Source organism: Gorilla gorilla, chromosome 1, assembly GCF_029281585.2.
Source record: "Gorilla gorilla gorilla isolate KB3781 chromosome 1, NHGRI_mGorGor1-v2.1_pri, whole genome shotgun sequence".
Lineage (NCBI taxonomy): Eukaryota > Metazoa > Chordata > Mammalia > Primates > Hominidae > Gorilla > Gorilla gorilla.
This window is the reverse complement of record NC_073224.2, coordinates 151,340,068-151,360,562: the sequence shown is the minus strand read 5'-3', so window position 1 is coordinate 151,360,562 and position 20,495 is coordinate 151,340,068. Positions and strand designations below refer to the sequence as shown.

The 20,495-nt window shown below is 40.4% G+C and overlaps 1 long non-coding RNA gene across 1 annotated transcript in view; it reads left to right on the top strand.

Moving 5' to 3' along the window:
- Positions 1 to 19,939, top strand: part of LOC109026682 (uncharacterized) — an 83,725-nt gene extending 63,786 nt beyond the window's left edge. Inside the window, exon 4 of the long non-coding RNA XR_008668658.2 lies at positions 19,469 to 19,939. This is a non-coding gene — a long non-coding RNA (uncharacterized lncRNA). The remainder of the gene's footprint in view (positions 1 to 19,468) is intronic.
- The last annotated feature ends 556 nt before the right edge of the window (positions 19,940 to 20,495 follow it).

The following is a 20,495-nucleotide window of genomic DNA, read 5'->3' as shown; positions in this document are numbered from 1 at the left end:
AAAAAATTCATTGCATGCCTACCATGAACAAGCACTCTTCTAGTCACAGTGAATAGAAGACACTCTGCACTCATGTACCTATAATATAGTAGGTGATAAAGACACGTAATATCAATAGTGAAAGTGCTAAGAAGAAAAATAAAGTATGTAATTATCATTACTGTTAAAGATAGGGAATTAGAGAGGATGTAAGGAAAAATTAAAAGTCTCCAGGGTTAATTTAACTTTCCGTTTAGCATAATGAGTTTAGGATGCTCTGAGACATTTTACTTTATGAGCAGAAGGTTCCTTTTGTGATAGGCTTGCCGGGAAGGAGTATCATTTGAACAGAGTCCTGAATGAACAGGGAGATGGACAATATAGATATCTGGAGAAAGGCTATTTAAGCAAAGAGAAAAAGAGGCAAAGGCCTAGAGACTGGAGCATGTTTGACCATTCAAGTACCCAGCAGATATTCAGGACATGATAGTTCCTTTGCAGCAGTGATATTTCCAGCTGCCCATTCTGCAACAAAGTTGTACCACCCCTTCATCTCCTTCAGTCTGAACTCTGGACCATACCACAAGCTATCTCTTTCTTTGAAATTCTCACACTACCAGCACTCTCACTCTCTTCTTCTCTTTTAGGTTAAGCTAAATGCTTAAAGTGTCCTCTTTTTGAAAGTTAACATATACTGAGAGCCAGATATGTGTTGAGCACTTTACTAAACAGTTTGAGTATCTTAACTTATTTGATCCTCACAAAAATCCTAGATAGTTATTATTGTGCTCCAAATGTGGAAACAGATTAAAAAGTTGAATATGGTCAAGTTCACCCAGCTAAGTTGAAACTTTAACCGAAGACATCTCGTATTTATGTCCATCAGATTAGCCAGTATCCTATGCTACTTTCTTGTCAACTAAAGACACTGCAGACCTATTGATGAACAAGTTTGGAATAATCTCTGTTAAGGAAAAGTCAATTGTCCTAAAGGAGTGATTTGCAATTCCAGCCTTCTAGAACTCTGGAGTGCTCACAGTCATTCATTCATTCAACATTTATTAAGCACCAGTTATGTGCAAGGATTGTGCAAGATTCTGGGGATAGAGCATGCAGCTAAGAAAGGCCCCTGTCCCAATGAGTCAAAGGTATATCAAAACTCTGTAAGTGAAATTTGTTTGCTATACTTTAAGAGTGGGGGAAGGTATATAAATAGAATAAAATAATTATAATAAACTGTTACCACCAGGGTATCTCAATTGCAAAGATAAGTTGAAAATCACCTCTCTAAAGAAGAGAGAGAGTCTAAAGGAATCTGCCTGTGTCATCATCAAGTCCCATTTGCTATATCCCAAAGGAGTCTCTTTATACTAGATTTTCAAGTATCCCATCATAAGAGTTAAAAGTCATTAGGTCCAAATGTGTTCTTTATTGTTTGAGGGTTTTCATCTATGTGTATTTTTACTACCTGGGGTTTGAAAAGCTGCAAACTAAATTTCATAAACCATAAAAACTTATAATGCTATTAACTTGGGATGAGCTTAATCTTTCATTTCCTATCTCCTTCAACCTTACTGGAGTTTCACCTTTCATCAATTCCTGTATGCATACTGGGTTCTGTGCACCTATGTGGGTGAGGTGCTAATAAGCAACAAGACTGTATTGATCCTGTTCATATGCTCTACAGTATCCTGTTTTTCACCTACAGAGTGCTGGCTGGCAAACCCAAGGAGCACTCAGAATATCACACTCTGTTAGGCAGCAATGAGTTTTATGAAGTTGAAATGGTCCCTACTGACTCGGGGGGATAAAATCCTAGCTAACACAATCAGCACTGTAGAATCAAATTTTAAGTGATGATAGAAATATTCTATATCTGTGTTGTCCAATACAGTAGCCACTAGCAACGGCAATAGAGCATTGGAAATGTGGCTAATGTAACCAAGAAAGTAAATTTTTAATTTCATTTAATCTTGATGAATTTAAATTTTAAAACTCACCTTTGGCTGATAGCTACTATATTGATAGTAGCAGCCACATAAGAGAAAGACTTCTCATTATTTTAAAATATTCTTTTTTTTTTTTTTTTTGAGACAGAGTCTCCCTCTGTCACCCAGGCTGGAGTGCAGTGGTGTGATCTCGGCTCACTGCAACATCCACCTCCCAGGTTCAAGCAATTCTTCTGCCTCAGCCTCCTGAGCAGCTGGGATTACAGGCGCGTGCCACCATGCCTGGCTAATTTTTGTATTTTTAGTAGAGATGGGGTTTCACCATGTTGGCCAGGCTGGCCTTGAATTCCTGACCTTGTGATTTTCCCGCCTTGGTCTCCCAAAGTGCTGGGATTATAGGCATGAGCCACCACGCCCGGCCATTTTTAAATATTCTTAATGGCATTAAAGCTGCTACAATTCTTTTTTGTTGATTTTTCTTTTTTCTTTTATTTTTAACTGAAAATAATAATTTTATAGATTCATAATATACAATGTTATATTTTGATATATGGTTATATTGTGGAGTGATTAAATCAAGCTAATTAACAAGTCTCACCTCACATACTTATTTTTTGCAATGAAAATATTTAAAATCTACTTTTACAGAAAATTTCAAATATACCATGCTAAAATTCTTAAACTGACTTTTTCATAAAACAATAATTTTATAATTCTATTTTAGGGCTTCTATTGCTAATAAAAAGTGGCAATGATTGATTTATTGCAAAATGACATTTTCTTATTAAACGACAATTGCATATTTTATGGCTTATCTCACTAATGCCACAGAGCTAAATGCCTTACTTTAAAGTGTTTATATTTACTAGTGCAAGATTTGAGGACATGTAAATTTTAGTATTCAATATAAGGTTTCACCTGAAAGGCAGAGAAAAGCATTTCAGTCCATTGGCAGATGAAGGAATATACAAATCCATTAGTATATACATAGAATAGAATATTATTCATCCTTTAAAAAGAAGGAAATTCTGATACATGCTGCATCCTGGATGTACTTTGAAGACATTTTTTAAGTGAAATAAGCCAGTCACAAAAGGACAAATGCCATATGATTCCACTTATATGAGGTGCCTATAGTAGTCAAATTCATAGAGACATAAAGTAGAATGGTGATTGCCAGGGGCTGAGGAGAGGGGAGATGGGCAGTCACGTTTAACGGGTACAGAGCTTCAGTTAGGGAAGATGAAAAGGTCCTGAAGATGGATGATGTGGATAGTTGCACAACAATGTGAATGTACTTTATACCAAAGAACTGTACACTTAAAAATGGTTAAAATGGTAAATTTCATGTTGTATGTATTTGACCACAATAAAAAAATTCAATAATTCTTTTTAAAAAAAGCATTTCTTAAGATGAGCTCTTACAGAGTGAATCAGACATTGCAATATAGTCAACCCTCAGTCTGCCCAAAGCTCCTGAAGAAAAAGAATAGATCAGATTCAACAAATTATAGACAATCCAAGATCCCTAATAATTCAGACATTCTGCTTAACTTCAGAATGTGTGATGGAGTGATTTTTACTTGGAACCATCTTCATCAGTGGGGTTGGTCTACACAAATATTATTTTATTTATTATCACTTTATTTTTATTTATTTTTAAAATTCAGAGGTACATGTGCAGATTTGTTGTACACCTATATAACATTGTGTGTTGCAGGGGTTTGGTGTACAAATTGTTTCATCGCCCAGGTAATGAGCATAGTACTTGATAGGTAGTTTTTCTATCCCCACCCTCCACCCACTCTCCACCCTCAAGTAGGCCCTGGTGTCTGTTGTTACCTTCTTGGTGTCCATATTTAATCAACATTTAGCTCCCACTTACAGGTGAGAACATGAAGCTTTTTTTTCTGTTCCTGTGTTAGTTCACTTAGGATAATGGCCTCCAGCTCCAACCATGTTGCTGCAAAGGGCATGATCTCATTCTTTTCTTTGGCTGCACAGAATTCCATAGTGTATATGTACCGCATTTTCTTTATCCAGTCTACTGTTGGTGGGCATTTGGATTGATTCTGTGTCTTGCTACCATGAATAGTGCTGCAATGAACATACATGTTCACATGTCTGTATAGTAAAATGATTTCTCTTCCTTTGGGCATATACCCAACAATGGGATTGCTGGTTCAAATGGTAATTCTGCTTTGAGTTCTTTGAGAAATCACCAAACTGATCTCCACAGGGGCTGAACTAATTTACATTCCCACCAGCAGTGTTTAAGTGTTCCCTCTTCTCTACAGTCTCACCAGTATCTGTTATTTTTTTACTTTTTGATAGTAGTCATTCTGATTGGAGTGAGATGATATCCCATTGTAGTTTTGATTTGCATTTCTCTAATGATTTGTGATGTTGGGTATTTTTTCATATGCTTGTTGGCTGTGCACCTACACAAATATTGAATTGCCTAAGCACACATCACCAAAAGCAACTGGGTAGCAGAGAGATTCTAGTCTAACCTAAAAGTTGCCAGTAAAAGAAAAGACAAATGTGCAATCCGCAAACCAATAATGTAGAAAAGGAGAAAGCTGTTGACCCAGCAGCCCGTTAGATTGTGTAAGTGAAGGACCCTCTCAGTGGTACTCACCATTGCAACTCTTAAGACCCAGCACATGCCTTTATGTAGCAGATATTCAATATAAGTGTTGATTGAATAAATAAGTGAAAATAATGAATGACTAAAATGAGTGAGTAAATAAACAGCAAAGGGATTCAGCTTGAGCCTAAACTGGATCTCCACATGTTTGGACTGTTCAAGAAAGTTTATGGGATATTACAGCTGAATTCTATTTACATATGGGACTGAGAAATCTGAAAAACAAGTCTAGTAGGAGAAGTATCAAGCACATCAGCTTGATTCAATAACAATTTCTCAGTAATCAGAGAATGGAAGAATGATTTTGAGTACGACAAGGCTTGTGCTATTCAGAATTGTCTTCCATCCCAACACCCATGGGCTTGCTGTGAAGTTCTAAAGAGAAAGTAAGCTATGTGTAAAAGCTAAACTCACTAAAATGTCTATAACATGTCAGAAGCCCTCATCAGTACTGCATCAGGACCAAAGATTGGGGGTGGGAAGAGGCTTATAACAGGAAGGCTGGTAGCTCTAGTTGTTACCAATGGCTTTTGTGTCAATGACAAACAAAAGGCTACACCACAGCTTTGCAAAGAAATCTTCGAGAGTGACTAGAAATTGCACTTGACAGAAATTGCCATCAATTTCTGGAAATTCTTAGGCTGGACTAGACTTGCACAGTGCAACCACCTCATGGAAAAGTGGCCAGACTATTCTCCTTGTCCATGCAGGTCCCAGTCCTCACTTCTCCTCACTGGGCAGGGCTGCCTGACCTGGGACTCCAGCACAACCACCCTGCTCCTGCTTGATACCCTCAGTCAGAGGCAGCCAAGCATTTCTCCAAGGAAGAAATCCCATAGTCAATCTGCAACCCCTCCGCCACTATACTTGCAGTGGTACCATCCTAACAGCCCACTTTTGCCATCAAAAGTGGACACCAGTGAAAGTGTCATTTGTAAGACACCTAAATATAGTTTCATGAGTTTTTGAGGTTCCCATAGTTGAAACCTAAAAGGATGTTCACAAATATGAAATGCATCCTAAAGAGTTTTGGAAGTATTTGGGGGTAAGTTTGTGGAATCCTGAAGGTGGATAAAGGAAAAATCTGAAAAAATATTATCTGTTATCATCATTGTGTTCCTGGGTTATATCAACCCAGGCACTGGAAATGACAAACTTCCACTTGAACACTGTGACAGAGACTGTTAGTGGTCCCATTCTTGATAGGACAGAGTTATCAAGAAAAAATAAAAGGGAGGTTGGCCAAGATGACCAACTAGAAGCAGCTAGTGTGCACGGCTCTCATGGAGAGAAATGGAAGGGGTGAGTAAATATAGCACCTTCAACTGAAACACCCAGATACATGCGTTGGGACTCATCAAGGAAACAGCTTGACCCACAGAGTACAGAGAAAAGCAAGGTAGGATGGCTGCACACCTGGGAGCAATGTGGAGCGAGGGGAGCCTCCCCTGCCTAGCAAAGCTATACTGGAAAATCCGAGGTGACTAGGGACGGGAGTAGACCCCCAGCATACTGCAGCAGCCCTATGGAAAAGTGGCCAGACTGTTCATTATGTGGGTCCCCAATCCCGTATCTCCTCACTGGGTAGGTCCTCCAGGACTGAGTCTCCAGCCGCCCCCTCCTAGGGCTATCGAGCCAGTAGCAGCTCAGCAACTCCCTGGGACAGAGCTCCCAGTGGGAGAGACAGGTTGCCATCTTTGCTGTCTTGGAGCCTTGGCCCTTGTCGTCTCCATGCTCTGGAGAGTCCACAGGGACCAGGGGCTGGTCTGGACCCCCAGCACAGTGCAACTACCTCATGGAAAAGTGGCCAGACTGTTCTCAACACAGGTCCCAGTCCTCACTTCTCCTCACTGGACAGGACTGCCTGACCTGGTACTTAAGCAAAACCACACTGCTCCTGCTTGATCTCCCCAATCAGAGGCAGCCCAGCATTCTGCCAAGGAGGAAATCACCCTAACAGCTCTCAGGCTGGGAAAAGAACAAAGGGTCTAGTCACTATGCTGGCACCTCCAGCACAGCATAGCCACCATACACAGAGGAGTCCAGCCCTTCGTCCCTGGGAGCCCATGACTCCAAGTCTTTACCAGGCAGGTTCCCCAGCTCATGACCGCAGAACAGTCACCCCACCCACAGCTGAACATACCCACTGTGGTGGCCCAGAGTTTTTCTGGGAAGAGACTTCCAGAGCCATCCGACAGCCCATCTACCACTGCCACAGCAGCAGTTCTATCCCTGCTGCTCTTGATCTGGGGGGAGGAACAAAGAGCCTGAAGACTACACCCAAGCTTACAGCATACCACAGTCACCATGTGGAGAGGAGACCAGTCTCTCCTCCCAGTGAGCCTTTGACACCCTTCCCTTGACAGCAGCTCTGCGTTTCTCAGAGGTGGAGTCCCCAGAGGTAACTGAAAGGCCTCCTGCCACTACCTCTGCAGTGGTACTACCCCTGCTACCCTCAGACCAACAAAGGAGCAAAGACTCTAAGTGCATTATCCACACCTCCAGCAAGCTGCAATCAATGCAAGGAAAGGAGGCCAGTCCATGTGCCACAGGTCCCACCCACCCCTCCTCTGCTCATCACCAGGCAGGGAACCCCTGGCTTGAGCCCACATCACAGACCCCCCATGCTGATTGCACTGAGTGGCTCGCTGACTGCATCTCTCTGGGGGGAAGCCCCCAGGAGATAAGCAAAAGGCCCTCAGCCACAACTACTACTGCTCTAAGTTCGGGGGGAAACATAAACCCTGAGATCACCCCAGAGATATGGTGAGCAGGTGAGCAGTCGGGAGTGTCAAGCCATGATCTACAGCCAGCACTCAAGTGGGAGAGAAGCCCACACTTATAGAGCATTGACAGGGAGCATGGCTACAACTATGAGGAAATGTAGGGGACCTACACAACTGGGCAAGAGCCTACCTACCAACTAACCACTACCCGTAAGCACCACCTACTAAATCACACCCCAAAGCTTCAACACCAAAAATACCTTGCTAACATACACCCCTGTGAAACTAAAGAGAAGAAGTCAGCTACAAATAAAGACCCTGCACAAAGCCTCAGCCCTGGGAAAACATCTAGAAAAGAAATCTATTGGCATTACTAAATCTATAATGCAGTTAAAGGGACACCCACATGCAGAGATGAGAAAGAACCAATGCAAGAACTCCAGCAACTCAAATGGCCAGAGTATCTCATGTCCTCCAATGACCTCGCTAGTTCTCCAGCAGGGGTTCTGTATTAGTCTGTTTTCACACTGCTATAAATAACTACCAACACTGGGTCATTTATAAAGAAAAAAGGTTTAATTGACTCACAGTTCTGCATAGCTGTGGAGGCCTCAGGAAACTTACAATCACGGCAGAAGGAGAAGGAGAAGGAGAAGCAAGCACCTTCCTACAAGGCAGCAGGAGAGAGAGAGAGGGCAAGTGGGGAAACAGCCAAACACTTTTAAAGCATCAGGTCTCCTGAGAATTCACTCACTATCATGAGAAAAACATGGGAGAAACCACCCCCATGATCCAGTCATCTTCCACCAGTTCCCTCCCTCAACATGTGGGGATTACAATTCAAGATGAGATTTGGGTGGGGACACAGAGCCAACCCATATTATTCCACACTTACCCTCTCCCAAATCTCATGTTCTTTTCACTTTTCAAAACCAATCATACCTTCCCAACAGTCCCCTAAAGTCTTAACTCATTCCAGCATTAACTCAAAAGTCCAAGTCCAGAGTTTCATCTAAGACAAGGCAAGTCACTTTCACTGATGAGCTTGTAAAATCAAAAACAACTTAGTTACTTCCAAGATAAAATGGGGATACAGGCATTCAGTCAATGTTCCCATTCCAAATGAGAGAAATTGGCCAAAAGGGCCATAGGCCCCATGCATATCTGAAACCCAGCGGAGCAGTCATTAAATATTAAAGTTCTGAAATGATATCCTTTGACTCCATGTCTCACATCCAGGGAACATTGATGCAAGGAGTGGGCTCCCAGGGCGATAGGCAGCTCAGTCCCTGTGGTTCTGTAGTGTACAGCCCCACAACTGCTTTCACAAGCTGGCATTGAAAGCCTGCAGCTTTTCCAGGTGCATAGTGCAAGCTGTCAGTTGATCTATGATTCTGGGGTCTGAAGGGCAGTGACCCTCTTTTCATAGCTCCACTAGGCAGTGCCCCAGTGGGGACTCTGTGTGGGGACTCCAACCCCACATTTTCCCTCACATTGCCCTAATAGAGGTTCTCCATGAGGGCTCCACCCCTGCAGCAGACTTCTGCCAGGACATCAAGGCACTTCCATACATCCCCTGAAATCTAGGTAGAGGTTCCCAACCCTAAACTCTTATCTTCTGCGCACTCACAGACCCAACACCACCTGGAAGCCACAAAGGCTTGGGTCTTGCACCCTCTGAAGCAACAGCCTGAGCTGTACCTTGGGCCCTTTTATCCACAGCTGGAGCTGGAACTGCTGGGACACATGGCACCATGTCCCAAGGTTGCACAGAGCAGTAGGGTCTTGGTCCTGGTGCAAAAAAACTATTTTTCCTTCCCAGGCCTCCAGGCCTGTGATGAGAGGGTCTGCTGTGAAGATCTCTGAAATACCCTGGAGACATTTTTCCCATTGTCTTGGCTATTAACATTGGCTCCTGGTTACTTATTCAAATTTCTGCAGCTGGCTTGAATTTCTCCCCAGAAAATGGATTTTTCTTTTCTACCACATGGTCAGGCTGAAAATTTTCCAAACTTTTATGTTCTGCTTCCCTTTTTGACATAAGTTCCAATTTCAGACCATCTCTTTGTGAACACATATGACTGAACACTTTCAGAAAAAGCCAGATGACACCTTGAATGCTTTGCTGCTTAGAAACTTATTCTGCCAGATACCCTAAATCATCTCTCTTAAGTTCAAAGTTCCACAGATCTCTAGGGCTAGAGCAAAATGTTGCCAGTCCTTTGCTAAAGAATAGCAAGGGTGACCTTTACTCCAGTTCCCAGTAAGTTCCTCTTTCCCATCTGAGACCACCTCAGCCTAGACTTCATTGTTAATATCACTATGAGCATTTTGGTCAAAACCATTCAACAAGTCTCTAGGAAATTCCAAACTTTCCCACATCTTCCTACCTTCTTCTGAACCCTCCAAACTGTTCCAACCTCTGCCCATTACTAAGTTCAAAGTTGCTTCCATATTTATAGTAGTGCCCCACTCCCAGTACCAATTTTCTATATTTGTCTGTTTCCACCCTGCTATAAATAACTACCCAACACTGGGTGGTTTATTAAAAAAAAAAAAAAAAGAGGTTTAACTGACTCAAAGTTCCACATGGCTGGAAGGCCTCAGGAAACTTACAGTCATGGCAGAAGGAGAAGGAGAAGTAAATACCTTCTTGCAAGGCAGCAGGAGAGAGAGAGAGAGTGAGGGAGGGGGGCTGCCAAAAACTTTTAAAGCATCAGATCTCATGAGAACTCACACACTATCATGAGAACAGCATGTGGGGGAAACCACCGCCATAATCCAGTCACTTCCAACAGGTCCCCCCCACAACATGTGGAGATTGCATTTCAAGATGACATTTGGGTGGAGACATAGAGCCAAATCATATAAGGTTCTTAACCAGGCTAAGCTGGCTGAAGTGATAGAAATAGAATTCAGAACATGGATAGAAATAAAGATCATCGAGCTTCAGGAGAATGGCAGAACCCAATCCAAGGAAACTAAGAATCATAATAAAACGATACAGGAGCTAAATAGCCAGTATACAAAAGTACCTAACTGATCTAATAGAGCTGGAAAAACACACCACAAGAATTTCACAATGTAATCACAAGTATTATCAGCAGAATAGACCAAGCTGAGGAATCTCAGAACCGGAAGACTGGCTCTCTGAAATAAGACAGTCAGACAATAAGAAAAAATAATAAAAAGGAATGAACAAAACCTCCAAGAAATATAGGATTATGTAAAGAGGCCAAATCTATGAATTACTGGCATCCCTGAAAGGGATGAGGAGAAAACAAACAACTTGGAAAGCATATTTTAAGATATTGCTCATGAAAACTTCCCCTACTTTGCTAGAGAGGCCAACAGTCAAATACAGAGAACCCCTGCAAGATTCTACACAAGAAGATCATCCCCAAGACATGTAATCATCCCATTTTCCAAGGCCAAAATGAAAGAAAGAATATTAAAGGCAGGTAGAGAGAAAGGGCAAGTCATCTACAAAGGGAACCCCACCAGGCTAACAGCAGCCCTTTTAGCAGAAACTCTATAAGCCAGAAGAGATTGGGGGCCTATATTCAACATTCTTGAAGAAAAAAAAAAATCTTCCACCAAGAATTTTGTATCCAGCCAAACTAACCTTCCTAAGCAAAGAAGTGAGATCCTTTTCAGGTAACCAAATGTTGATGAAATTCATTGCCACCAGACCCTCCTTACCAGAAATCTTGAAATGAGCACTAAATATGGAAAGGAAAGACCATTACCAGCCAATACAAAAACACACTTAAGTAAATGGACCAGTACTGTAAAGCAACCACACAAACAAGTCAGCATAATAACCAGCTAACAATGACAGGATCAAAGTCATACATATCAATACTAACCTTGAATGTAAATGGGCCAAGTACTGCCATTTAAAAGGCAGAGTGGAAAGCTGGATTTAAAAAAAAAAAAAAAAAAAAAAAAAGCAAGACCCAATGGTAGGCTGTTTTCAAGAGACTCACCTCACATGCAATGACACTGGAAATAAAGGGATAGAGGAAAATCTACTAAGCAAATGGAAATCAGAAAAAAGCAGGAATTGCATTCCTAATCTCAGACAAAAACCAGCATAGATCAAAAAAGACAAAGAAGGGTATTACATAATGGTAAAGGGTTCAATTCAACAAGAAGACCTACCTATCCTAAATATATATGCACCCAACACGGAAGCATCCATATTCACAACCTGAACTCAGCACTGGGCCAAATGGATCTGATAGACATCTACAGAACTCTCCACCCCAAAACAACAGAGTATACATTTTTATCATTGCCACATAACACTTACTCTAAAACTGATCACACAATAAAACATAAAACAATCATCAGGTAACACAAAAGAACTGAAACCATACCAAACACACTCTCGGACCACAGGACAATAAAGATAGAAGTCCAGACTAACAAAGAACATTCTAAACCATGCAATTAAGGAAAATTAAACAACCTGCTCCTGAATAATTTTTGCATAAATAATGAAATTAAGATAGAAATCAAGAAGATCTTTGAAAATAATGAGAACAAAGATACAACATACCAGAATCTCTGGGACACAGCTAAGGCAGTTAGTGTTAAGAGGGAAATTTATAGCACCAAACGCCCACATCAAAAAGTTACAAAGATCTCAAATTAACAACCTAATATCACAACTGAAAGAACTAGAGAAGCAAGAGCAAACCAACCCCAATGCTAGCCGAAGACAAGAAATAACCAAAATCAGGCTGACCTGAAGGAAATTGAGACATGAAAAATCATTCAAATATTAATAAATCCAGGAGTTGGTTTTTTTAAAACAAATAAAATACATAGTCTGCTAGGTAGACTAATAAAGAACAAAAGAGAGAAGATACAAATAAACACAACTAGAAACAACAAAGGGGATATTACCACTGACCCCACAGAAATAAAAATAACCATCAGAAACTACTATGAACACCTCTATGCACACAAACTAGAAAATCTAGAAGACATAGATAAACTCCTGGACACATACCCCTCTCAAGACTGAACCAGGAAGATATCGATCCCCTGAACAGACCAGTAATGAGCTCCAAAACTGAATCAGTAATAAATAGCCTACCAACCTAAGAAAGTCGAGGACCACATGGATTCACAGCCAAATTCTAACAGATGTAAAAGAAAAGCTGGTACCATTTCTACTGAAATTATTCCAAAAAACTGAGGAGGAGGGGGCCCTCCCCAACTCATTCTATGACACCAGCATCATTCTGATACCAGAACCTGGCAGAGACAAAACGAAAAAAGGAAACTTCAAGCCAATATCCTTGATGAACATTGACACAAAAATTTTCAACAAAATACTTGCAAACTGAATTCAGCAGCACATCAAAAAGCTAATCTACCATGACCAAGTAGGCTTCATCCCTAATATGCAAGTTTGGTTCAACATAGTCAAATCAGTAAATGTAACACATCACATAAATAGAACTAAAGACAAAAACCACATGATTATCTCAATAAAGGCAGAAAAGGCTTTCAATAAAATTCAGCATTCCTTCATGTTAAAAACTCTCAATAGGCCAGGCAGAGAGGCTCACGCCTGTGATCCCAGCATTTTGGGAGGCCAAAGCGGGGTGATCACTTGAGGTCAGGAGTTTAAGACCAGCCTGGCCAACAGGGTGAACCCCCATCTCTACTAGAATACAAAAATTAGCTGGGCATGGTGGCACACGCTCGTAATCCCAGCTACTCGGGAGGCTGAGGCACAAGAATCACTTGAACCTGGGAGGCGGATGTTGCAGTGAGCCAAGATCACACCACTGCACTCCAGCCAGGATGACAGAGTGAGAAAAAAAAAAACCCACCTCAATAAATAATTTGAAAAGGTACTGAAGGAACATACCTCAAAAGAGTAAAAGCCATATATAGCATACCCACAGCCAACATCATACTAAATGGGGAAATGCTGGAAGCATTCCCCTTAAAAACTGGCACAAGACAAGGATGCCCTCTCTCACCACTCATATTCAACATAGCATTGGAAGTCCTGGCCACAGTGATCAGGAACCAGAAAGAAATAAAAGGAATCCATATAGGAAGAGAGAAAGTCAAATTATCCCTGTTTACAGATGACATGATTCTATATCTAGAAAACTCCATAGTCTCAGCCCAAAAGCTCCTTCAGCTGATAAACTCCAGCAAAGTTTCAGGATACAAAATCCACATATAAAAATCACTAGCATTCCTATACACCAAGAACAGCCAAGCTGAGAGCCAAATCAGGAACACAATCCCATTCACAATTGCCACAAGAGAATAAAATACCTACGAATACAGCTAACCAGGAACCAGGAAGTTGAAAAATTTCTACAATGAGAATTACAAAACACTGCTCAAAGAAGTCAGAGATGACACAAACAAACGGAAAAACATTCCATGTTCATGAATAGAAAGAATTGATATCATTAAAATGGCCATACTACCCAAAGCAATTTACAGATTCAGTGCTATTCCTATCAAACTACCAATGACATTGTTCACAGAACTAAAAAAAAAAAAAAAAAAAAAACTATTTTAAAATTTACATGGAATAACAAAAGAGCACAAATAGCCAAGGCAATCCTAAGCAAAAAGAATAAAAGTGAAGACATCACATTACCCAATCTCAAGCTATACTACAGGGCTACGGTAACAAAAACAGCATGGTTCTGGTACAAAAACAGGCACATAGACCAACGGAACAGAATAGAGAGCTCAGAAATAATGCTGCAAACCTACAACCATCTGATCTTCTTCAAAGTTGACTAAAACGAGCAATGGGAAAAGTGCTCCCTATTCAATAAATGGTGTTGGGATAACTGGCTACCCATATTTGGAAGATTGAAACTGGATCCCTTGCACCATATACAAAAATCAACTCAAGATGGATTAAAGACTTAAATATAAAACCCAAAACTGTAAAAACCATGGAAGACAACCTAGGCAATACCATTCTGGACATAGGAATGGCAAGATTTCATGGTGAAGACACCAAAGTTAATCACAACAAAAGCAAAAATTGACAAATGGGATCTAACTAAACTTAAGAGCTTCTGTGCAGCAAATGAACTATCAACAGAGTAAATAGACATCTTACAGAATGAGAGAAAATATTTGCAAAAGCCTAATATCAAGCATCTGTAAGGAACTTAAACAAATTACAAGAAAAAAAAATTCCATTAAAAAGTGGGCAAAGGGTGTGAACACTTTCCAAAAGAAGACATAGGCAGGGCACAGTGACTCACGCCTGTAATCCCAGCAATTTGGGAGGCCCAGGCAGGTGGATAATTTGAGGTCAGGAGTTCCAGACCAGCCTGGCCAACATGGTGAAACCACATCTCTACTAAAAATACAAAAATTAGCCGGGCGTGGTGGCACATGCCTGTAGTCCCAGCTACTTGGGAGGCGAAGGCAGGAGAATCGCCTAAGTCTGGGAGGTGGAGATTGCAGTGAGCCGAGGTCATGCCACTGCACTGCAGCCTAAGTGACAGAGTAAAACTCTATCTTAAAAAACGAAAAAAGACGTATATGTGGCCAACAAACATGAAAAGAAGCTCAATATCACTGATCATTAGAGAAATGTAAATCAAAACCACCAGTTTTGATTGGTGAGATACCATCTCATACCAGTCAGAATGGCTATTAAAAAGTAAAAAATAACAGATGCTAGGGAGGTTGCAGAGAAAAGGGAACACTTAGACACTGTTGGTGGGAGTGTAAATTAGTTCTACCATTGTGGAAAGCAGTGTGGGAATTCCTCAAAGAGCTAAAAGCAGAACTACCCTGAGACCCAGCAATCCCACTATTGGGTATATACCCAAAGAATACAAATCATTCTACCGTAAACACACATGTATGCATATGTTCATTGCAACTTCACAATAGCAAAGACATAGAAATCAACCTAAATGCCCATCAATGACAGATTGAAAAAAGAATATGTGGTACATACATACCATGGAATACTATGCAGCCATAAGAAAGAATGAGATTATGTCTTTTGTGGGGATATAGATGGAGCCAGAGGTCATTATCCTTAGCAAACTAACACAGGAACAGAAAACCAAATAACACATGTTCTCACTTATAAGTGGAAGCTAAATGATAAGAACTCATGAACACAAAGAGGATAACAACAGACACTAGGGCCTACTTGAGGCTCAAGGGTGGGAGGAGGGAGAGGGTCAGAAAAAAATACCTATTGAGTACCAGGCTTAGTACCTCAATAATGAAATAATTTGTAAAACAAACTCCAGTGACATTGATTTTGCCTATATAACAAACCTACACATGTACCCAAACCTAAAATAAAAATTTAAACATTTAAAAATAAAAATAAAAGGACTGCATTTCCCAGTCTCCTTTGCAGCTATGTATGACCATGTGACTCAGATCTAGCTAAAGAATACAAGCAGAAGTAAAATATGCCTGCCAGGGGACACTAGGCAATGTCTGGAGTCATTTTTCATTGTCACAACTGGGGACAGGGAGGTGACATTCCTGGCACCTATCGAGTAGAGGCCAGGGATGCTTCTAAACATCCTATAATGCACAGGACATCTCCCCACAACAAAGAATTGTCTGGTCCAAAATAACAATAGTCTGATGGTCAGAAATCCTGACTTAAAAGGGAAAGACAATCCATCCCCTTCTTTTTCCCTTCTGTCAGGTTGGAATTGGGACATAGGAGTGATCCATATTGGGCCACAGAGAGAGAAGCAACATCCTGGAGATGACAGAGCAAAACAGCAGGCTGGTGCCTCATAACTTCACAGTGCAGAGTCACCCTATCATCTCAGGCTTTAAATGAGGGTGAAATAAACTTCTATCTTGTCTAATCTACTCGTATTTTGAGTCTCTATTTTATGCACCTGAAGCTATATCCTAACCAACAGAGAAGCTAAACTTGACTGAGAGTCCTTTCAGGTGGACTGCCAAAAAAGAACAGATTTGAAAATCACGGGGGACAGAAATCCCTTCTTTACTATTTAGCCTCCATTTCCCCATGTATCTAGTAGCAGAACTTCCTTTACGGAAATCCTCCCAGCCTTCTTCCCTGCCATGTTGTTTGGATGGGAATGACTCCGATACCCACCCCCACAGTGGACCGTGATTGACTTAAGCAAAACCTCAACTCCTTGGCCATGGTAATTGAGTCTGAGAAAGACTTTCACTGTTCCACTGGATCTTTCAGATGAAGATGTGGGACTTGGAAACGCTGCAGCCATCTTGTCTCATTAGGGAAGCAGCCCAGTGATAAAGTTGGCATCACAAAGGAAGAAAGAGTTGAAAGATGATGAGAAACCCATCATTTGATCCCCCAGATCAAACTGCATCTATGATAAGCCCTACCTCTGGCTCTTTCAAATACATGAGCCAATAAATGTTTTACTTACACAAATTTTTTTTTTTCTTTTGAGATGAAGTCTCCTTCTGTCTCCCAGGCTGGAGTGCAGTGGCGCGATCTTGTCTCACTGCAACCTCTGCCTCCCGGGTTCAAGCGATTCTCCCACCTCAGTCTCCCGATAAGCTGGGATTACAGGTGCGCACGACCACACCTGGCTAATTTTTGTATTTTTAGTAGAAACGGGGTTTCACCATGTTGGCCAGGCTGGTCGCAATCTCCTGACCTCGTAGTTACACAAATTTTTGTTAGGTATTCTGTCACTTGCAACTGAAAGAATCCTAACAGGTACAGAGAGTTTTACAGTTTGAAAAAAAAAAATCTGACAGGAGAAGGATCTGACAGGAGAAGTTTCACTTTTAGGACCTTTTTATTTCTCTCAAGGATTAGGACATCATCTGCAAGGTTCCTGTGGCAAGAAAACAATGAGAACAGAAGTTCTGCCATTGTCTGATATACATGTGCTAGGGGAAGTGGATGTGAAGAGATTTGAATCGTTCATATCTCTTAGTATAATATATATCCCTTAGACTTTAGAAGTAGCATTACTGCTCTCACACGATATTCCAGCTTCTCATCACCATACCTAACTTATCCGATATTCAAATAATCAAGCTGGAGGGGGATTCTACTTTTCCTTCATGTTGTTTTTCTCAGCAATTAGTTTAGTGAAGGCCAGAGATGTCTAGCAATTATTATGATTATATTCAATTGCTCAGTTTCCTTAGGAATCCATCATAAACTATCAGTTCTAGATACACAGAAATTTGTATTAATGTTTCTTAAACTTCCACTTCACTTGCCTGTTTCTTATTCCTGGGTTTCATGTTCCTATCTTTCCTAAGCATTGCCCCAGACTCTAGTTTGTGCTGAACTAGATATCAGCTTCAAAGGAATTCTCAGAGACAACACATGCTTTCAGGACTCAAAGCAATATTACTCTGATAGAATGTAAGAAAGGAGCTATGGCAGATGATGTTGGCAATGTTTTCAGGCTAGAGGTCTTCTTTATCATTCAAATCAGATGCCAAATACATTTGTTTCAATGATAATTATGAGTTTTTGCTATTTTTGTCCTGTATTTTATAAGTAATATTCAGCCTCTGTGGTTGTTCTTGATCTTATATTTTATTGATCTTGTGTTATAGTATATTTTTTTTGAGACAGAGTCTCGCTCTGTCGCCCAGGCTGGAGTGCAGTGGTGCAATCTCGGCTCACTGCAACCTCTGCCTACCGGGTTCAAGCAATTCTCCTGCCTCAGCCTCCTGAGTAGCTGGGACTACAGGTGCCCACCATCACGCCCAGCTAATTTTTGTATTTTTAGTACAGACGGGGTTTCACCACATTGGCCAGTCTGGTCTCGAACTCCTGAGCTTGTGATCTGCCCACCTCAGCCTCCCAAAGTGCTGGGATTACAGCTGTGAGCCACCATGCCTGGCCGATACTCCAGATTTTAATGTGTGAAGACATGTTACCCCAGATCTAACCTACATGCAGTTTCATAGCTGTGTAACCTAGGAAAAGATATCTAACCTCTCTGTGCCCTAATTTCCTCCTCTTTAAAATGAAAAGAAATGCGAATTATGGTATTGCATATTCTGATAATTGCCATATTTCAGTTCAAAGTGTAATGCCTTAAACATCAACAACTCTGAAGTATTAGCAATCCACTACACAAATGATTGCTTGCAAAAAAAAAAAAAAGAAGAAAAAGGAAGGAAGGAAGGAAGGAAGGATTGATTCAATGCTATTCAATGCTAAGACTTGAGGCCAGAGCTGCAAATGGATAAACCTTACACATTTCACACATCAGATATTCTATGAAACTAGCTACTACATTGTCCATAAGCAATTTGAGTGAAGATTTCTGACCTAGCAGAGCATCTACCTTGAGATATTTGTTGAACTACACTAACTCTTGCCTCAGGGCCTTTGGACGCAATGTTCCGTTTACTTTGAATATTCTAGCACCTCTTGTTGCCTTCCTATTACCCATATATCCCATAAGACCTGAAATATTTCCTACAATTTCCCATGGCAATGAAAGGATCAGCTGTCAGTCTAGATACCACTTTTTGTGGAAAATCTTCTCTAACCGCCACCCCACCCAATCCAACCATTCCACAGTTCCCTATTCTTCCCAGTTACAGCCATTACCAATCTGGATTTAAATTTTCTATTTACTATTTACTTACACAAGAGTATAAGTTCCGTAAGGACATATCTGCTGTGTGCAGATATGAAGTGCTCAATAAACACTTGTTGAAAGAAGGGAGGGAGAGAAACATAGATGGATAGTTGGATAGTAGGAAGGATTAATAGACAGGTACGGTTAGTCTCTTCATGGTTGTCCTTTACAAATCTGAAAGCTGACAGACCCACCCATGATTGCAAGGCATTTTTAGTTTTTCAAAGTATTTCACATCCATTATTTTATAATACCTTTCTGAGTAAATAAAGAAACAAGAGAAGATGTCACTTTTAAAATATGAGTATAAAGACTGTTAAAAGATTAGAAAATGCAGAGAGTTTAAAGCGACATAAGAAAACCTAACTGGAGGGGAAATCTGTTACTGAAAACTAACTCTGTACTCTTTCTGTTCATCTACACTACTCTCAAGCTGATATTGGCAATGTTTTCAGGCAAAGTCTTCTTAATCACTCAAATCAGATGATGAATATGTTCACCTCAATGATAAATGTTTTAGCTGCCTTGTTGTCCTGTATTTTATAGGTACTACTCCACCTCTGTGGTTGAAGATCAAGGGCTCAAGTACTGAGAAAGGCCACCAAGAAACCCAAGCAGTGTGACTCTTAATACAAAACAAGAAATTAATCTACTGCCAGCTTAAAATCTTCAAACGTTTGCATTAGTAAGAATAAAGATACACTCAACTATGTTATAAAAAAAAGTTAATTGAATATGATCCACCTGCAAACTAATATGATTGTATGTACTGTGCACAATGGCCATGTGTTTTGCATATTGTTGTTTTCAAGGGAACTATGATTGCAATTTTGATTAATTGGACTAGTTCTTGAATTTAGGATCAAACTGAAAGCTGTATAATTTCTTAGGCCCATTTAATGTCCTTTATGTACATTATTGGAGGTCTTGAAAATCATTTTTAAAAACTGAAATTAGTTTTTGTCCTAATCCCCTAGAGATCGATGCAGTGAAATTTATCATGCCATGATGATTAAAAATGCTGAAATGACTCATGATATAATGAGAGATTTTTTTAATCCAAGTCAAGCCTATGAACTACATCTAAAACTGGTTCACTTTAAAGTATCCCAAACAAATTTAGCGGCTTATACAAAGACATAGTAGGAGAGAACAAGGAATACTATGAGACCTGCAGGAAAACCAATATGGCTAAAACACATGTAACGAAATGAAGAAACTTTTACTCTTTTGGCAACTAGTACAAGAATTCCTCTAAGAATATAACACCATATTTTAAGGAAATATTTTAATAAGCTACATGGGATGAGAGACAAGATCTTAAGGGACATAGTCAAGCTAAAAATGATGGTAACTAAACAAGAATGGAATATGCAAATAGAAGAACACTTTGTTTTGGTGAGCCCTTTGATGGAGTTGGATAAAGCCAAATTGCTCAGTACAATAAAGAAATGAATGTAAAGAACTTGGAGTGAGGGTACGGGCTGGATCCAAAAAGGCTATATGCCTTGGGAGGAAGATAAAGACAAAAACAGTCCTTGGAGTGCCACAGCTAAGAAAAAATTTTGGGGAA